The sequence below is a fragment of the Rhinolophus sinicus genome, linkage group LG16 (assembly GCF_036562045.2).
Source record: "Rhinolophus sinicus isolate RSC01 linkage group LG16, ASM3656204v1, whole genome shotgun sequence".
Classification (NCBI taxonomy): domain Eukaryota; kingdom Metazoa; phylum Chordata; class Mammalia; order Chiroptera; family Rhinolophidae; genus Rhinolophus; species Rhinolophus sinicus.
The window spans coordinates 27,460,496-27,479,104 of NC_133765.1; the positions used below are offsets into that span (position 1 = coordinate 27,460,496).

Below are 18,609 nucleotides of genomic sequence, written 5' to 3' on the forward strand. Positions count from 1 at the left end.
GCTGGCCTTGGGCGGAAGGTCTTGGTGACTTGTGCTAATGGAGGGAGCAGAGGCATGGGTTATCTGCAGTGTAGGGAAAGATGGTGGATGCGACTGCCAGGCACTGGGGGACAGGCTCGGGGCGAGGACAACGCCTCATTCATCACTGCCTGCAGCAGGGTTCAGAATGAGGGATGGGGAGCCCCTGGCCATGTTTTGATGAGTACATATCAAACCGTATAACGGTGTTGCTGCAGTTTACAACCTGACCCTCCCTGATGAGGTAGACTGTCCTTTTCACCCACAGCTCTGGCTTCACCTTCCTGGTGGGGCGTACCCCACCTGAGATTATAAAGCAAACAAAAACATAATTCATTCTACCAGGCAGACAGGGAGTGGTGGGGAAAGGAAGAAAGGACTCCTCCATAATATAACACCTAAGATCTTCTTGCAAGATGTTCCAACACTTTGCTTCTCAGTTTTCTTAAAACTGAAAGAGACTCAGGGAGCATACAGTCTGGGGTTTCTCAAACCTGGCACAGTATCAGAGCCCCCCAAAGAGCGTTTAACAATACAGATTTCTAGGTCCCATTTTAGCCACAATAAATCAGAGTCTCAAAGGAGTGAAACGCAGAATTTGCATCTTAAAGAAACATCTCAGCTAATTCCTCCTCCTATGGGATCAAGAATAAAATGCAAATTGGTGACTGGGACTAAAAGGCTCTGTCTGATCTGGCCTCTGCCCTGCTCTGAATCCCGTCTCCTACCCCTCTCCCTGTCCCTTACTCTGTTCTAGCCACATGGCCTCCTTGCTTTTCCTCAGGGCCTTTGCCCCTTCTGTTCCCTCCACTTGGCATGCTGTTCCTCCAGCTCTTTGCATGGCTGGCTCCTTCCTTTCATTTAAATGCCATCTTCTCAGAGAAGCCCTCCCTGACCCTCTATGTAACCTTGCTCCTCCTTTTACCTGCCCCCATCACAGTAGCCCAGGCTGACTTCCTACAGAGCACTTGTTACTATGTTTATTTGCTTCGCATTTGTTTTCTGGACTGGGATGTAAGCTTCAGGAGAATGGGAACTAATCTCTTTTCTCACCACGGAATCCCCAGGGATAGAGTGCCTGACATAGTGTGTTTTTTGCTTGATAGAGATTTGTTGAATGAATGAACGAACAAATGAATTCTGATGACCGATCTCACGTGGGAACCACAGATCAGATTCCACCTCTCCTTACATGTAAAGAAGCAGAAGCCCAGGGGAAAGGGACCAGTCTGAAGTTACACAGCACGTCAGCAGACTCAGACCTCAGCTCTGGCACCACCCCTCCCCCCACAGCCCCTCCTGCTTTCCTTCCCAGCCTCTACCTCTGCATCCTTGCAAGGCTTTAAGAAAAACTGTGTTCCAGCTTTGTTGAGTACCGGCAGCTGCCCCATTTTTACCACGCAGCCCTTCGATGTTGCATAAAAAAAAATACTTAAAAGGAGGTAAGATCTTCAGGGGACAGCTAAAACAGTGAAGTCAAGGGCCTGCACGCTCCACTTCATGGAGAAGGGAGGGAGCCATGAGTGCTGAATTCCTCAAGGCCTCTCCCCGCTCCTTTCTTGCTAATCAGCGACCTGGAGCTTAGTTGCTGCTCTCCGTAGTCATGGCAACCAAAAGATTCCCAGCCTCTGAGAGAGTCAGGGCTGAACTTTCCAAAAAACTCTCCAAGAAGCCTGACTCCCAAGCCACATCCCTGCTTCCTGCATCAAAGCACCCCTCTCCCAACCAAATGCTCATTCAGCCCAGGATTGGGTGTAGATCCCGGGGCCCCAAAAGCATTAGATTGAGTTCAACACCACTTGGGGAATCAGAGAGAAACAATGTTGGAGCAGAGTGGAAAGGGCCACCAGCCCTGGCGCACCTCTGACAGAGTGGGGAAACTGAGGCCCCATGAGGCAAAGGGTCTTGCCCAAGGCCACATGACAGGTGACTCACATCAGAGCTGTGGCTGAAAACATGGCCTTTTGAGACCCAGTCCCGTGCTCTTTCCGCGTCACTTGATCACAGCGGCAGCTGGCACTTACCAAGCATCTACTCCGCGCCAGACACCAAGCTAAGCAATTCTCATTCATCATCTCATTTAAGCTTCCAAAGAAAGCCAGGAGCAGGCATGGTCATCCCCACTGTATGGACGGAGACACTGAGACAGACCCAGAAGAGTAAGTGGCAAGAACATCCTGCCCTCTCAGTTTATCAGAGTCAACTGAGGATAAAGGAGAGCAACCTAGAAAACGCTTTGAAATTGCAAGGTAATGCGTAGGAGCATATGGGGAATCTTGGTAATTTCCCTGCAGGACAGGGACTTAACCTTTTGTGTTTGCAGAAGAGGCTGCATCCCAAGGCTTATCATGGGGCTGACCCAGCCCAGAGGCAAGATGGAGTTGGCTAACTTGTGCCTGGGCTGCCGGGACTTCAGCTTGGACCTGTTAATATCCTGACCTGAGGTCTTACTACCAAGTCCTTTTCCAGGGTAAGTAAGCCTCGCTGGGCATAATCAGCAGGAGCTGTGACTGAGCTTTGCTCTCATGGCTGGAAAACACACAGGAGCCTGGGGAAAGACAGGGAATTCCAGAGACACCCTTGGGATGGCATCACTTGGATGTGGGGGCAGTCCTGATCATTTAGGAGAAACTAAATGAGAAGAGAAAGATTTATGAGGCTGGTATCTCCCTCATCACTGCCTTCGTCAGTCAACAGGTGTTTACTGAATACCTACTTCGTATCAGATATCAAAGACCCAACAGTAGCTAAGACTTGTCTCTGCCATCAAGGAGTTCCCGGCCTGGATGGGGAAGACGGAGCCGTCAGCTGGGAACTACCATGTGGTATAGCAAGTTCTCTGCTGGGGAGGGGCTCAGAGGGTTTGGGAGCCACAGAGGGAGCACCTAATGCAGCTTGGGGAATCTGAGCACATGGCCAGGGAAAGCTTCCTGAAAGATGTATGGAAATTGGTCCGAGGAGTGGAATACAGTGAGCCGTGTGCAAAGTGGCCCCAAGACACAGCAGTGGACTTCACGTAACCGCAGAGGAGGCAGTAAGTTGAAAGAGACAGTTGGGGTGAAGGGTGGAAGGTGAGAGTTGAGATTGGCTTACGTCACTTAGCATCATGCCCTCAAAGATCCCTCCATGTTGCCTCTGAGGGCAGGGACTCCTTTTCCTATGGCCGAATAATCCACTGACTATATATATTGATACCACAACTTCTTTATTCATCTATTGGTGGACACTATTGTAAAGAATGTTGCAATGAACATGGGGAAGCAGAAAAAAAAAGTTGAGACTGGGAAAGAAGACGGGCTGGATCCTCCGGGCCACGTGGACAGGTGCTTCTCACACCTTTACGTGCCCAGGAATCACCTGGGGACCTTGTAAGAAAGCAGGTGCTTATTCAGCTGCTCCGAATTAGGGCTTGAGCGTCTGCACGTCTAGCCAATTCCTAGGTGACGTTGCTGGTCCATGGACCACACTTTGAGTTGCCAGATTATAGGCTTTACAGAGGATTTGGCCCTGACCCTCAGGGCTGGCCTACATAGATCAGCACACACTCTCCTCAGGCAGCTGATGTGAAAGATTTAGCTCAGTTCTCAGGGCCGAGAGCGAGTGTGTGAACAGGTATGTACTGAGGGGGCCAAAAAATGTACACACATTTTAAGAAAGGAAAACTGTAGTAACATTGTAATAATCTATAACTGATCCCCAAAGATGAATACAAGAATACAAGTCACGTTTGACGTTTGCAATAAGTGGCGTTCAAAGTGGTTACCGACAGCGTCCAGACTGTGTCCAGTTCTGATTACAGCGCACAACTGCTTGAGCAACAATGACCCAAGTGTCCACTTGTCTACATTTTTCTGGCACCCCCGTTATGTGTGTGTGGTTAACACTCTTGTATATCAAAAACGGTCCAGTTCCTAAATCCAGCTCAAAGGACAAAAGGACCATATGGAGAAAAATCAGCTCAGCATTTCTACCAGCTCAGCCAAGGAGGTCAGGCCCCCAACCTGCCTGGCTTTGGAACGCTCATCACAGAACCCTCCAATCAACCCCAGATCACCCCCTCCTTTCTCCCTCCACAGGCTGGCCTATTGATCGCCTATTTGCCTAGTGAGGGATCAAATGGCTGAGAGGGAGACTGGATTCCATTCTTGGGACTGGCTGAAATGCAGGCTGCCCTCACTTGGGAAATGGCTGAATTCCAAAACGTCATGGTTTTCCACTTGAACAGGTTGCAGACGGTAATTAGGTGATGCTGAGAAAGCGCCCAGGTCCTGGAGGCCCACTGACCTGGGTTCAAGCCCTGATTCTGCCAAGCTGTGTCACCGCGGGCAAGAAGAACATCTCTCACCCAGGACGTCCTCAGGACCTTCGTATCAGCTGGAATTGCAGACGGGGTTTCGATTTCTCCAGGGAGGGCAAGTTGCTGACTGTATTTTCTTGGCATGAGTGAAACTGTGCTAAGTTCCTTTTGGGCATCACTCCAGCCGCTGCTGGAGGAGGCAGAGCGAGCCAGATATGCTGGGAACAGGGCAGAAGCCCTCCGCCTGATAGGACGTCTTCAGCCCAGGGTAGGAGGAGCCTTCGTTCAAGAGCTGAGAGGATAAAGTGCTGTCAGGAGCTGTTCACTTATTCTTCATTCAGTCACTGATTCAACACATATTTATTGAGCATCTACTATATGTAGACACTGTTAGGCATTGGAGACACAACAGAGAACAAAACAGAAAAACATCCCTGCCTGGTGGAACTTGCATTCTATGAGACGGGCAGAGGGAGGGGGAGAGCAGAAAATCCACATCGTTTTAAGTGGCAAGTGTTGATATTGTTGGAAGGCGATGAGTTGCTATAGAGGAAAGAAATGGAGCAGGAGAAGGGAGCCTGGGCATGCTGCTGGGAGGGGGCTGCAATTTTAAATGGGTGATCAGAGAAGGCCTCATTGAGAAGGTAACATCTGGGCAAGACTTGAAGGTGATGAGGGAGTGAGCCTTGTGCATGCCTGGGAGACAAGCACAATAGGCATAAGCCATGGCCAATGCAAAGGCCCTGGGGTAGGAACATACTAGATGCATTGAGGCTAGAAATGAGGGATCAAGGGGTGATGTCAGAGAGGTTATGAGAAACCAGCTCATGGATGGTCTCGTAGGCTGTTGGAAGAACTTGACTTTTTCTCTGAATGAGATGAGAAACCGTTGCAGTGTTCTGAGCACAGGATGGATATAATCTGACTTAGGTTTTAAAGGGTCTCTCTGGCAGCTTGCTGAGCGTAGACGGCGAGGGAGTTGGGATAAACGCAGGAAGACCAGTGAGAAGATGATTGCAACACCCCACATGAGAGAAGATAGTGGCTGGGATAAGTGTTAACACTCCATAGGGGTAGAAAGTGGTCAGATTCTGGACATATGTTGAAGTTGGAATCAACAGTTTGCTCATGGATTAGATGTGGAGTGTGAGGGGTCACAGGGGACTCCGAGGTGTTTGGTCTGAACTAGTGGGAGGATGAAGCTGCCAATTAATGAGCCCAGGGCAGCAGCCGGTGGAGGAGGGTGCTTTGGAAAGGTTCTCTGGAACTCGGTTTTGGACATGTTAGTTCTCAGATGTCAACTAGACATCCATGTGGAGATGTCAGGGAGGCAGTGGGTACAGGGACCAGAATTCAGAGACGACATTAGCACTGGGAGGAAGAATTTGAGAGATGTTAGCATTTACATGGTATTTCAAGCCAGGAGATTGGATCTTTCAGGGCGTACGATGGAGCACCTGGCTAGAATGAGGGAAACTGGAGAGGTAGGTAAGCTCTGACGGCATTGTACCAGTGGGATTTTGGGATAACAAGATGGCTCAATAGAAGTGTCCCAGCCACGTGGACTGGCTCTTAAAATATACTCATTAGGTGTCTGACTCCTCCCATTCATTCGTTTAGATGCAATGATTCATTTACGGTTTATGTATGAATTCATCTATTCATTAGTCACTTACTCACGCGTTCATTATTCATTCATTCCCTCATCTGCTAGGTGACCTTGGGCAAGTCTCTTCCCCTCTCTGGTGAAATCACAACTTATATGCACCTCTCAGGGGCTGCTGTGAGGATGCACTGATATGATGCATGACCGGTGCTTAGACAGTTTCTAGCACAGGGTGGTCCTTTAAATATCCATACTTTCCAGGAACAGGTTATACAGGTTTCCAGCCTTACTTGCAAAACTTGCCTCTGAGGACTCACACTGCTCATTCTGATCCCCTTTCCTCAAACGGCCCAAGGCAAGGGATTCTGGGAAGGGAAAGGGCAGGGAGGTTGGAGTGCCCTTGACTGTCCCAGGAGCTCCTCCCTACACTGGGGCCATGGCTGCCCACCGCCAGGCTGAGTGGTTTCTTCTGAACTTAGAAATGAATGGTCTTTTCCCATTCCATGCTGTGTCCTGGCTTCCTTCTCTCTCTCAATAGCCCAGGGATGAATTTTTCTCCCCTTGTCCTCCCAGGGTCACTCACCAAACCCTTTCCTCAGCTAAACTATAGGCGATAGAGGCATGGGGGACTTCTGAGTATGGCTCAACTGGGACTCCATGTTCCTGCACACACACACACACACACACACACACACACACACACACACACCTCCTTCCTGAGGCTGAAGTTTGGAAGAAAATTCCTAACAAGGAGAGAGTAAGCTGCCGCTAAAAATCTGCAGAGAGGACAGCACAGACAAGTCACAAATCTCGATGGCAGGCAGCGCGCAGGCAGTGAGCTCCTGAGGTCTGGGCTCGTTAGTTTTAAAATAACACAGCAGAGAAATGAGATAAAGGGCTTCTGCGAAGGAAGCTGTCAGGCGCCTTGCCTCACACTGTTGGAACCACCGGAGGGGCCTGTCTCTGCTCCTGGGTTCCAGAAACAGAGATTGCCAGCTGGGGCAGGGGCTGTGTTGCCAGCTCAGAGTCAGAGCTTGTCAGAACTGGGCCAGCCCTTGGACGACACTGAACCTGAGCCTGGAGAAGAAGCTGAGGTCCAGAATGGTCAAGTGCTACACTCAAGGGCACTCAGCAAGTTAGGGGCTAAGCAGGGTGACCACTCAGTTCTCCTGCAACTGCAGTGGAAGCTGTTGGTCAGATCCTAGGTGGGTACAAGCTGGCTGCAAACGCCTCACAGGTGCCCTGTTCCAGAAGCTTATGTCCATCTCTGGATCGGGGGGAGGGCAGGTAGCCCATAGCCCACGAGTAACCCACGTAGGCTTACAAATACCTGCCCCCTTACCTGCAGGTAGGGCAGATTCTATGGTGCAAATCACACTCCAGAGCGCCCTGTGGCATCAGGCTGAGGCTACACTCCAGGTGAAACCACATCTGTCCCTAGCTTTCTGCCCCCGCCCTAGCCGGCTTCCTCACTCCCTTCTCCGGGAGACCATGCCCGCCCTCCATAAGTCACGTGCACCCAAATCCCGGATTCAGGCATTATTCTTATGGATTCCATCAAAGACATACACTCAGACCAATTTTTTCTCTATCAAACTACTAAATGCAAAACCATAGTTAAGTACTGTATTGTCCAGAGTCAGACAGACGCGGAGTTGAATCTCTGCTTTGCCACTTCCGGGCTGTGTTGACGCACAGGAAGTTATTTAATGTCATCAAGACTAAGTTTTCCTGTCTGAGGATGGGGAGTGTTAATACTACCTGCCTCATAAGGTAGTTGTAACATGCTTAGCACATTTCCCGGGCACACAATAAATACCCAATATGTTATTTGGTGATGATGATGATTGATGGTAGTAACAGCGGAGGCAGAGTGAATGGAGAGGGTGGGCCATCGCCAACTCCACCAATCAGCAGAAAGCTCTCAGAAGAAGACTCCGCCTCTGCAGCGCCGGCACCAATCACCAGCGAGTTCTCAAATCACACCCTTTCCATTCACCCTCCTTTAGGCTTGTCCCAGAGGACCCATCTTTGGCCAATACCATTCTCCTCTGACAAAGGATCCCTGAGGGAGAGAGGGATCTCTGGAGAGAGCAGATGTCTGGATTTACACGGAAGTGACCATTTTTCAATGCCAGCCCAGGCAGCCAACTGTCCCACCTGTAGGAAATGGCTCTTCCACAGTAATTCTAATTAAGGAGTTGATGGGAAAGGTCTGTCCCTCCACTGGGACTTTTATCTGCCTTTTAAAAGTCAAACCCATTACTACAGGATTGCGAGTTTATTAGAGAGCTTTATCTTTATTAGGCAGTCTGCTTCCTCATTATCTCCCACCAACTCTGATGGGTTCCCCTTGGTTTCAAGAGGACTTGGGTGGAGGATGGTTGTGGCAGGAACTGGCTTGGAGGTGTCAGGACAGCCCCTCCCTACCCCACAGGCAGGGGTCTCTCTAAACTCCATGGTTTCTCTGTTGACAGTAGACAGTGACTGAACAACCAGGAACCACCAGGAGCTTTGGAATCAGGCAGGCTGGTTTTGGCATTTTCAAGCCGTGATCTTGGGCAAGTCACTTCATCTCTCTTCCGCAAAATGGGGTTAATGATAGTGTCCAGCTCGTGCAGGTGGTGCGTGTAAAATGCTTAACACGATGCCTGGTGCAGAGAAAGCATTTCATCAATGTTCGCTGTCATTGTAATTGTAATTATTCATTGTAAACAGGCTTTAGGACACAGGCTCCCAACTTCACTGGCTTTCCTCAAGCTGATCCCTCTTCCCTTCTGTCAGGAGAAGCCTCATTCATCCTTCAAGGCTTGGCTCAACTACCATACCCGCCTTTTCTGACTCCCACTGCCCATCTCCCCATAGGAATAAATCCTTAACGCCACTATGCTCTGGCAGCTCTTTGTAAATCCCTCCAATATATTGCAGCATGACCTTGAGCAAGGTCCCTCATCTATTTAAGCCTCAGTTTTCTCATTTTTAAAATGGGGATAATACCTTATGCATTGAGGTGGTTGTGAGAAATGTATACTTATTAAGCTAAGCACGATGTCTTATTATTGTAATTATAATTGCAGTTATTATTGAAAGTAGCTCCCATGTGGCAAAGAATTTCTGCTTGGTGAGGAACTTTATGAATTATCCTTTCCCAGTCACATTAGCAGTGTGTGGCTTCCCATCTGCCTGGAATAGCTTGGGGCCCTGAAGACAGGGGATCGGCCCCAATGACCTCCAAAGAGCCTGTCCAATTCCAAGATTTTGGTGAGTGAGATTATTCTCTGGGTCTAAGTCATCCCCATCTTTTTACCTCTTTTTTGAACATATCAGGGGTGGCACAATAGGGCCCAGTCCCTAAAACTTGTCTCATTAGCCCCCAATTCAAGGATGAGAGTTGTCACCTCCAAACACAGCTTCTGAGTCCATAGGCTGAGGCATGGACTCAGCCAACCTCCCCAACTCACTGGGTTAAAGGGACCTCATGTTTATTGAGCACCTACCGTGTGCTGAACACCGCATCAAACATTTAAAACCTATTATTTCATGTAAGTCCCATAAGAAGCCCTTGAGGTAGGTATTGTAAGCATTGTTTTTAGATGAGAAAACTGAGGCTCAGAGAGGTAGAGTGACTTGCCTAAGGACACACAGCAAGCGAGGGAGCCCAGAGTTCTCCAGGAACTGTGGCTGGGTATCCCTGGCCTCCACACTGAGTATGGCTAAGCCATCCAGGTTGCATCTACCCAGCGTGCGGTGTAACGATGTCCCTTTCTACTACTGGCCACATCTCCACCTCCTCCCTGCTGCCTGGTGTTCCATCTTCTCCCTATTCCCTTGCCTGTGCCTGGTTCCCCGGCTGCTGTCTGCACAGTCTATTGACCGAGACAATCAATCAGCCAGCTTGCTCTGACAGCTAAAAAACACCCCGTCCACCAATTTTCCCTCCAGCGACTTTCCGCAGACCATGAAACCTCACTAATTTGGAATTTGCAATGATTTCTGACACATAACCTGCATTTCTCATTCCAGTGGAAAAAAGTCTGAATGAAATGTCATCACATGGACCCCTGGGGGCTTCTGAGCAAGGTCTCGGCAGCCAAAACACCCTGTTTCCATTCCTCTCCTCTTTGTTCCTTCTCCTGGTTTCTTCAACCTGAATCCATTTTTGTGTTAGATTATAGCTGACTGCTAATACTACCAACAATAATTACAGTGGATATTCATGGAGCACCAGCTATGTGAGGGGCACTATTTAGGGGTTTTGCATTTGTTTGTTCCAATAATCTTCAGCACAATTATTTCAGGCTGGGGCAGTTATCAACCCCATTGTACCAGTGAAGAAACTGAGGCAAGAGGGGAGCCTGCTAATAGGTGGTGGAGATGAGACAGCCTGCCTCCAGAATCCATGCCCCATATACCATAGTGCCTCTTGGGCTGGGCACCATGGGGCCACTTGTGGGCCCTCAGAACCCACTAAATGCCTCCTACTTTGGGCCTCTGAAAGTACCATGCGATGGGACAAGAAAGTTGTGTGTCCTTCCATAGCTTTGGGGTTGGTGTGTAGAGCCAGAGACTGGATGTTGTGGAAAAGCTGCCTCGTACGTACTTTTGCGTAAGCCCAACTGTCGACTTGCCTTTGTAGATTTGCAGTAGAGCGTCCTTCTTTTCATGGAGGGAAGTATTGGCCACTTGGGTTGCTTTGGAAGACGGTTTGAATGGAAAAGAAAGGCCATACTATTAAAACAATTCATCAATTTGGTTTGATTTCACCATTTACCCATTTGATCGGTAGGGGATAGACAGAGCCTTTGATCCCTGTGTAAATCTCCCTGGTGGGGTGGGACCTGAGGCCTAGACAAGGGTGAAGTGTGTGTGGTAGGATTGAAGCAAAGGGCGTTAGACTGGCCCAACACTCCTTGACCATAAGGAAACTGCCTCCCTAGGAAATGCTTAGTATGGTCACACTTTTACTTGTCTCCAGCTAAGACTATCTGCTGGATCCAGATGTTCTTGATATCAAGATGTGTCCTGTGGCAGGGCCAGTTATGTCCAGGGTGACCATATAATTTATTGGCTACATTGGGACACTTTGGGGGTCAAAATGGGCACAGATAGGAAGCACCCAGGGCATATGGTCATCCCGGTGTCTCTCGTTTCTGACCTTAAGACTCCAGCGCCCAGTTGTCTCCTCTGTCTCTCCTCATGGAAATACCACAGGCACCTGAAACTTCACCTGTCCAAACCTCAACACATCACTGCCCCACCACCTGTGTCCTCCGGCTCCACTCTCTACCTCCTTGCCCAGTGGCAAGCTGGCCATTACCCGGGACCCTCCTCTCTCTGACTCTCACATCCAGCCCATTAGCAGATCTTCACCATTCTCACTTCAAAGCATCTCAGCATCATGTCTTGTCCATCTCCACTGCCCCTCCCCAGTCCAAGCCATCGTCATCTGTCCCCGAGACAGCTGCAGCAGCCTCCTCTTTCACTCCGGCCCTGCCCAGCCCACTCTGCACACAGCAGGCGGGGTTATTTTCCAGAACACAGATTCGATCGTATCACTCCCTTCCGCTGAGCCCTGAGAAGCAAGTCCAGATTTCTTGACGTGGCTCTCATGGCCTTCGAGGTCCATGGGCTGGGCTGAGCTGCCCAGGTGTGTCATGTTCTGTGACATCAAACCACCTGACGTCCTCAGGACCCTGAACAGCCCCTGCGTCTTGGCGCCCTGCGTTCTCCCTGATAGATGCAGCACAGCGTGGAACTTACACACACAGCCTAGCACCAGCCTGCTGGGTTCAAACTCTGGTCCTGCCACTCTGTGACCTTGGGCAATCAGCTTCACCTCTCTGGGCCTCAGATGTCCACGTGTAAGAGGTGGACAATAGTGCCAACCTCATGGGGTTATTTCGGGGATTAATAGTGAATGTTTGTAAAGCTCTTGGAACAGTGCCTGGCACATAGTAAGTGCTCTGTGTTCCCTAATTAAGAAGTGACATCTCTCACCTTGCCTCCTGCATTCTTTCTCTCCTTCCCCAGACATTTCTTGAGCTTCTGCTCTGCTAAGCATCCTTAGGGAGTAGAGACCGGGCAGGATGCTAAATCCCCCCAGTCAAACCCTTCTTCCGCTAAAGCTCTGAGAAGATATCTGACCTCTTCCAGGTCACACAGCCAGTGAGTGGCGGAATAGAAAGCGGTCCCCTGCTCCCCTGATATCTTGTGCTTTAGGCTACTCTGATGAGGGCTTTTCCTGGGAATCCCATTCTGCCAGAGCCACGTCCTCTGGCTGGAGAGCCACAGTGGGGCGGGCACAGGGATGAGGAGCTCAGGCTGGGCCCCTGGGTGCCAGGCTGGCAGGAGCGAAGCCTCCATCCCACCACAGCCCGGGGCTGAATCACCAGCCAGGCAGGTTTGGCTTAGCATATGAAACGGATCCTTTATGCACTGGAACAGTCTCAGGAAGAAAATAGGACTTTGTCTTTTGTTGCGATTTAAAAGAAGGGGGGAGTTAAAAACACATTCTCCCTCTCACCAGACAGCCACGCCTTTGAGAAGAGCAATCAAACAATTCCAGCCAAAGCCTGCTCAGGGCCACATTTTTGCAAAGTACATCAGCTGAGAGGAAGATGGGGACACAGCGAAAAGGGTGATGAGGCTGGGGGTGGAAGGGGGCTCCACCCCCATAGTGGAGGGGGAGGGGCTCCACTGTCTGTCTTCACACATGAAAAGGACAGCAGAGGGGACAGAGACTGGACAGGGTGCAGGGCTCCTTCTTTTGATGGAGGGTCTTGGCTCATGTTCAGAGGAGCGGCAGAGCCCTTCTGAGATGCCCCACTGGAGTTCAGCCCACTCTAAATAATGCCTGTGCAATAACGAGGCTGAGCCTGAGACCAACAAGCCGGTCGCCACTCGTGGGAGCAAGGTCTCCCTGCAGAACGACACAGGGACTGTCAGCTACAGCGTGACACACGGATCTGTCATGATCAATTGTAAGCTCTGTCATGGGTTTGTTACTAATGATTATTAAAGATGAAACTTTGCGCATGGTTTCCAATTAAAATAAATGTATAAACCCATGAGTCTTCATACTCTCAGTTAATAGCAGCTCCAAGTGGTAACCTTGGAGTTGTCCTTGACTTCTCTCTCAAACCCTGGGTCTGACCTATCAGCAAATCTGGATGCTACCTTCAAAATATCCCTAGAATCCCATCACTTCTCTCCTTCTAGGTGGCTACCACCCTGGTCTAAGCCCCCATCGTCTGTCACCTGCATTATTGTAAATGCCTCATAGGTCTCCCAGCTTCCATCCTCGCCCTCCTGCAATCTATTCCCAAGGAGGCAGCAGGAGGGATCCCGTTAAAAATGAAGCCAATAAGGGGAAGGTGAGAGGTTTTGGGAACGTACAGAGGGATAGTGGATGGGGGGAGGGGGGTTCACACAGTGTGAGGGATATAAATGATAAATGTCTAAGTTTTGCTTTGTCTTGTGCACCTGAAACTAATTAATAAAAAAAAAAAAAAAAAAAAAAAAAAAAAATGAAGCCAGATTATGGCACTGCTCTGTTCAAAGCTCTCCAGTGGCTCCCCTAAAGGCAAACGAATGACAAGGCCTACACAGTCTGGCCCATCCCTCCTCTTTTCTCCTGCTCTCTCCACTGCTTCCCCACCGGCCTTCTAGTGTTTCTCTGACATGCCAATTATAATCATACCTCAGGACCTTTGCACATGCTGTTTTCACTGCCTGAAACACTCTTCCTCCGGATATCCACATGACTTCCTCCCTCATCTTCGAGTCTTCACTCAAATGTCATATGCTCAGTGACATTTCTTCCCTGACAACCCTATGTAAACCCTATTTAATGTCACAACCCCTCGTCAATGTATGTTATTTCTTCCTGCTATATTTTCCTCTGTAGTATTTATTGTCTTGTAATAGAATCTAACCATTTACCACATGTTTATTGTGTTCATTGTATGAGTTCCCCACCCCCACCCCTCCACTAGACTCTAACTTTCATGAGGGCAGGGATTTTTTTTGTTTGTTTGTTTCCCTTGTTCACAGCTATGTACCAGACTCTTGAATAGTGCCTGGTATACAGTAAGGGCCCATTTAATATTTGTTAAATGAATAAGTGGATGGATTGAAGAGTCCTCCTACAACAGAGTTCTTTACCCTGAGCTGTGTTCTGCTATGTGTCCCTGAGCAGGAAAGAAAGGACTGGAATTAAGTTTGTGTGCTGAGAATGTTAACATTATGTGATCTTTGGTCTATGCCTGGGCGGGGGCCGGGGGGGATATTGTGTGTGTGCACAAATTCTGTTATATGTCTGGATTGTTTGGGGGGAAAAAGTTGAGAACCATAGGATTAATGAGCAGATTTAGGGTATTGCATAGCTCTTAATTGCTGTGTGGCTTTGCAGAAGTTGCCTGCCCTCTCTGACAGCTGAGGGACAAAGGGATGGTCATTGCACCAAGAGTACCTTGTCTCAGGTCTTGATTCTGCAGCCACTAGCTGAGTGACCTTGGCCAAAGAACTTAATTTCACCTGTTTCCTTATGTCCTACATGGGGAGAAAGAAGCCACTGGGTAGGAAGAACGGAGTACATGAGTGTGAGCTTTGAATAGTGAGAGATAGACTTGAATCTAGGCTCAGCCACTCACTAGCTGTGAGCTTCCAGTTCTGTACCTTCAATGGGAATAACCTAACCCCACAGAGGATTAAATGAGTTACAGGGTAGGCAATGATATGGTAATAATAATACATAAGTAATATTTTTAGAACTTATATTTCCATCATCGTTTTAAGTTTACACACACACACACACACACACACACACACACACATCATTTAATGTTTATCAGAATGCAATGAGGACGTTGTAATTCCTCTTCTTTTAAAGACGATGAAATTGAGGCACACGGTGGTTAAATAATTCACCCAAGATCACACAGCAGCGCCAGGTGTCAAAGGTCTGAAACCAGCCCTCCCTCCCTCCTCCCTTTCTGGCTCTACATTGAACCACCTGGCTGCTTAACATGCTGACACCCCTCACACCAGCTAACAAAGGTGGAGGCTTGGGACCAGCGGACACCCCACTTTTTCTAGGCATGGCCCTACATCTTTAAGCACCAGAGGTCTCTTGAGCATCTGAATGGAGAGAAGCACCAGGTAGCTGAATTTGGGTTGATTAAATCAAGGAGAAAATCAATTAAATTTAAATAAAGAAAAAAGATTGGAAATCAGGCACAATGGCTTCTTAATTACAGCGCGTAATCACTGGCTGAAACAAAAAAATAACTCCAGCACATTTCATTTCATATACGGCCTTGTGTATCTGAAACGAGAGGCTCCTAATGAAATGCCCATTACCCCACTTGACTAGTAATTGACGAGGCGATCCTGACAGTGTCACAACTAGAAGTGATCAGGCCGAATAGCCAGAGCTTTTTAAGGATGTGACAACACTGGATGCTTGCTTTGGGAGTTTGTTGAGGGGTAGCTGGCCCTGGGGTCCCCTTTCCTTGCAGTATCACTCACAGTTCTCCTGACAAAGAATGTGACCACTGGGCAGAGCTGAGGGTGCAATGCAGTGGCGCGCGTGATTAAATGGCTTTTCTCTGCACAGTTCTGAGTTGCTGCAAACACACGGGGCTGGAGAAGATCACCAGCAATCAGCAACCAAATGCCTCAAAGAAATTACTCTGACAAGTATCGCTGCCATTCAGATCCCGGATTATAGCCTTCTAATTGGTCTCCCTGTCTCCTGTCTCTCCCCTTCCAATATTTCTCCTCCACTGCAGCTAAGGGCCTCTTTCTAAAGCACATCTCATTGAGTCCCTTCCTTGATTAAATCCTTTCACTGGCTTCTTGTCGAGGTGAGAGCAGTCCAGTCTCCTGACCGTGGCTCAGAGGGCCGGGCCTGGCCTGCTGCCAGCTCATCATTTCTCCAGCCCTTGCCTTCCTCTCTCACACCCTTCGCTCCAAGCGTACCAACCCAATGGCCTTCCCCCAAACCTCCCTGTGCTCATGATTTCATGCCTTCCCTCCCCTTTCATATGCAGTTCCCTCTATCTGCAACTCCCTTCCCTCCCTTCCCCACCTGACTAACACCTGTCCCGACATTGCATCCTCCTCAACCACCCCCTCACCTGGCTGGGTTTGAAGCCACTTTTCTGTGCTTTCAGAGGAGCTGTGCTTCTTCTGCTCATGGCAAGCATGACCTGAAATGATAATTGTCTGTGAGCGCTCTCCCTACAGTATCTCATAGTTCAGTGCCCGACAGGTGAGCAGAGGGATGCTTACACCACCAGGACAGGAGGGATGAATCAATTCCCTCAACAGCCCCTTTCACAGAGGATGGAACTGAGGCCCAGAGAAGAGCTGTGGCTTTCCCAGAGTCACAAATATGATGCTCGGCAGGTGCAGGGATAACGGACACCCTACTTGCTTCCCTTCCAAGTCCCCATGTGATCTGTAGGTTGGGAAGAATCTACAGAGTCCCTCCAATAAGCCGGACCCAGTGAGTTGCTCCTCGGATGGATAAGACAGAGTGCATTTGGGAGCAGGTGAGGTTTAGAGTAACATTAGGATTAGAGGTAATGAGAGACACAAATGACAAGAAGAAATGAGGCGCCTAGTGACCAAGAGCCCTGGACATGGGGGTTCTGCTACAGGCCCACCTTACGGCGCTGGAGAGGGGACGTTCTCTTTAAATCATCTTACTGTCTGCAGTTTGTGGACAGCAAGTGTTGAATCATTCATTCATTCATTCATTCATTCATCCTTTCAAAAAATACTTATGGGATGCCTAACTATGTGCCAGGCAGTGTGCTAAGAGCTTTGCAGACATTTTCTCCTTTAGTACACGACCCTTGAATGAAAGCTGATTTTAAGGTATGATTATAATTATTCCCACTTTGCCTACATGGACCCTAGAGTCAGAAAGGAGTCAGAACATTTCCTGGTAGTTATCACGAACACTCATGACAATAATGGACATCTGTGGATCATTTATGACATGCCTGGCCCTGTGCGAAGCTAATATGTTGAATTTCATCATCACAATAAAGGTACGGGGTAGGTGCCATTACTATCCCATTTTATAGATGAGATCATTGATACCAAGAAAGAGGAAGGAACTTGCTCAGAGTCAACAGCTGGTCCATGATGGAGCAAGAATCTCATCCTACGTCTGCCCCAGCCCAGTAACCCTCCACATGGTCCATGGGTCACCTGTACCCGTTTCACCAGGCACATTGTGTAAAATGCAGAATCCTGGGCCCTCACAGACCTCCAGAATATGAGGGCAAGGCCCAGGAATCAGCATTTTATACAAAGCTCCCAGGTGATCCTTATACTCCCTGAAGTTTGAGAATTTTGTTGCCACTCTGTAGGCAGGGACCCAGACACTTTCACCAGAAAATATTCAGTTTGACTTCCTCGTTCATTTGATTTGGAAAACCGTAATGAAAGGAAGGAAATCAGTGACACTCTCTCTCAGTCCCAGGAGGGCTGCAAGAGATGTGAAATGAAGAGACATTTTGATGCCTAGTGCTCCAGCAGATGTGTTTACGCAAGTCAGTTTGATTACAGGTACTAAAAATACCCCCTTTAAATTTAGGAGCCCAGAACATTTCCCAGCAGTGCTTTACCAAAAAGCAGTTGTTTAAAAATTTTAATTCATTCCTAGCCCCCACCGCCTTCAACCAGTTATTAGTATTGATGCTGGAGTCCCAGAGTTTGCCATCGAGAATTATAATAGCAAATCACAGAGACATTTTCTCTGATTACACAGATTCTCAGTGCATTTGGGTCCCATCTCCCTGCCAGCCAGCCGTACCTCTGAATCAGCAAAGTGCCAGATGTACTCTTACACTTCCTTGGGGTGGTTGAACACCAGACCTCGACAACTTCCCGAAATAAACCTTCCATCAGCAGAACCATCCCCCACTTCCTTTCCCCCAACCGCTCTTATTATATTTTTGTACTTTACATCTTTGAATCACATCATTTTAAGACCTGAGAGTTTCCAAGACTTAACTCACAGATGAGGAAACTGAGGCACTGAGAGAAAGGGAGTATAACTCGCTTGAAGTGACAAAGCACGTGAATAATGGGGCTGACCCAGAGCAGAGGCAGGGGTCTTGTGAGTCTTTGCTGCTTGTGAGTCATCAGTTATAACAGGCTGGGGTCTTCAATTACACTAGGTTGCTTTTCCTGGAATTCTGATCTCCGCCACTTACCAGCTTGGGACCTTATGCAGGCTACTACAGCTCTCTGAGCCTTGGTTTTCTCATCTGTAAAATGGGAATAATGATAATACTCACTTCAAATAGCAATCGTGAGCATTAAATGAGTTAATCCATGCAAAGTACTAAGCAGAGTGGCTGGAACATTGTAAACCCTCAACAAATGGCAGCTTATCACCATCACCATCATCATCATCACGTCATTCATAACACATGCTGATCAATGAGTGGTTATCAATAGCAGGAAATTTGATCATTTTTTAAAATCCTGCTCACTATTTTTTTTTTTCTGAAGATGAAACAATGCCTGGCAAGAAACAGAGTAAGGGTTCAGTAAAAATCGTTGGATGTTTTATTAATGAATGAGAAAGGTCAAAAATCACTAAATCACTAACTGCATTCAAGGTTTGGACCAACTTAACATTTCTTTGTTTCTTTTTTTTTTAAAT

The 18,609-nt window shown here is 48.3% G+C and overlaps 1 protein-coding gene across 2 annotated transcripts in view; it reads right to left on the reverse strand.

Moving 5' to 3' along the window:
* The window catches only part of SRRM4 (serine/arginine repetitive matrix 4), a 155,209-nt gene that overhangs the window by 50,957 nt on the left and 85,643 nt on the right, over positions 1-18,609 (reverse strand). The window contains exon 2 of one of the 2 annotated variants that reach the window (XM_074321011.1): positions 16,061-16,132. The exons of the other annotated variant lie outside the window; for it this stretch is intronic. The gene's annotated coding sequence lies outside the window, so the exon portion shown is untranslated. The remainder of the gene's footprint in view (positions 1-16,060; positions 16,133-18,609) is intronic. 2 annotated transcript variants of the gene reach the window in all.